The sequence below is a fragment of the Trichosurus vulpecula genome, chromosome 3 (assembly GCF_011100635.1).
Source record: "Trichosurus vulpecula isolate mTriVul1 chromosome 3, mTriVul1.pri, whole genome shotgun sequence".
Classification (NCBI taxonomy): Eukaryota; Metazoa; Chordata; class Mammalia; order Diprotodontia; family Phalangeridae; genus Trichosurus; species Trichosurus vulpecula.
This window is the reverse complement of record NC_050575.1, coordinates 25,420,402-25,422,605: the sequence shown is the minus strand read 5'-3', so window position 1 is coordinate 25,422,605 and position 2,204 is coordinate 25,420,402.

Genomic DNA, 2,204 nt, shown 5'->3' with positions numbered 1-2,204 from the left:
AGCTACCGAGCCCTGACTAAGTGGCTAGGTAAATATGAGAATTTCACACTGATTCCAATGATGAGGGCTTTTCTACCTATGCATCCTGGTGGACAGGATCTAAATGTGATGGGATGTTTTGGTGGCTGATAGGGGAGATGCACCCCAAACTATTCATAATCCTCTCTTTGAGAGGGCATCATTTTTTGTCCTACAGACTTGGCAACCGACATCAAAAACAAACATTCAAATATATAAATAAGAATAAACTACATTGTTCAAATTCTTTGGGCTGGGCCTGACTCACGCCACTCCCCTGGTAGTTCAGATGTACTGAACAAAATGTGCTGCTCCTAGATCATCCAATAAATATTTTTAAAAAGAAATTTACGTGAATAAAGGGAAAGATATTAACAGTATATTCATCAAGGACATGGCAAATTGGTCCAGCTAATCAACACCTTTCTGCCTCTGAATTTCCCATCACAGTGGAACAGCCATGCCTCAGAGAGCCACCTGAGCTCCTAGGGGATGTTTTGTACTCAGGTGAGCAAGAAGTGATATTACAACCCAAGCCTTTAGTCCCCTGAACTAATCAAATCTCAAGGATATTTAAAGGAAAAGTTAGCATAACTTGCTTAGAGGAAAAGGGGTTAGGATATTATTTCTATCATAAGAAATTGCAAAAGGCCATTCACGTTTTTGTTTGTTTGTTTTTAATGTGTCCGTTAACTTTACACTTGGATTGGAAAGCAGTTTTCCCAATGTTGTTGAATGGCTGCAAATCACAGAATTGCTCTGAAGAATCTCAATTTTAAACAACCCAAAGGGCAAGGGAGAGCGTACGTAAGTTGTGGCATATTAACGAGTGACACAAAAAGTGACAGAAATGATACAATCCAGGAAATAAACAAACGAATAAGGAGGTTGGTTGGTCATGGAGCAAGAGCTGAAAGGCAGTGATTTCCCAGGGGTTGTGCTGGTGACCTTGAAATATTGAAGAAACCAGAGGAGCCCTTCTAAACAGTACTGCTAAATCCATGACGGATTGATGAGAGAAAATGTACAAGAGTCACAAAGGATGAGAAGGTATGGGTGAATTTCAGTCTTTACTTTGGAATAAGTAATCAAACAAAATATATAGTTGATGGGGATAAAGATAACAGCAGCTGACATTTGGACAGTACTTTAATTTTACAAAGTCCTTTACATACATTTCCCTTGTGATAGGACCGGTGTTTACCAGGATTTTCCTCAGCCCCCTGCAATGTGGGTTAGGCTAGTTTTCCTCTAAAAGGCAGTAAACCTGTCCCCAGGATTTGATTTGGGGAGGAGGGGATAAAGTTTAAGCTGTACCTCACCAGAAGACAGCCAGCCTTTGGCTGAATTGACTGGCTTCCTGGTCACCTAAGGGCACCGGAGAGAGGTCACTCATGGTTCACCATGGGATTCTATAGAAATTGCTCCTGACTACTGTGGGGGGCGGTGTCCCAATCAATGCTGTAGGGGCAGGTAGGGAGATGTCTGATAGTCACTGTCATATGCATGGGGGAAGGAGGTAAAAGCCAAAGGGATATTAATTGTAGGATGCAAGTAATTCCTCAAAGAGGGCTCATCCTTAGCCCCTGCTGCAAAGGCCTGAATGACAGGAAGCCTTGAAAGTCACTGCTGGGGATGAAAGATGAAGCCATTACTTATATGTGTCTTAATAGTCTAAACAGCAGAGAGGTAGGGACCTTGTCTGTGTCACAGCTCTGCTGGACACTCAGAAAATGATGACCTGGGTCAGACCAGCCCCCTAGACCCTTTCTGCCTGCCTTGGAGTGGAGAGGACAGGAAATTCAGTGCTATTTGTGTTCACTGCCAGTGATGGGGGGAAGGGGTGGAGAAGGGGAAAGATTGGGGGAGTGGAGTGTCATACCTTCATTAGAGGCCCATAAAGTGATCAAAACTAGAGCTGGACCCAAAAGCTAGAAGACTTCCCCAGAGTCCAGAAGGCTAATCCAGCATTCCCAGGAGCGGACTTTCAGCACTGGAAAGCGTTGGATTTGGAACCAGAGGGGCAGCCATGTGGTGCAGTAGGTAGAGTACAAGGCCTGGAGTCAGGAAGACCTGAATTCAAATCCAGCCTCAAACATTTACTATACTGGCTGTGTGATCGTGGGCAAGTCACTTAAGGCTGTTTGCCTCAGTTTCCTCATCTCTAAAATGAGCTGGAGAAGGAA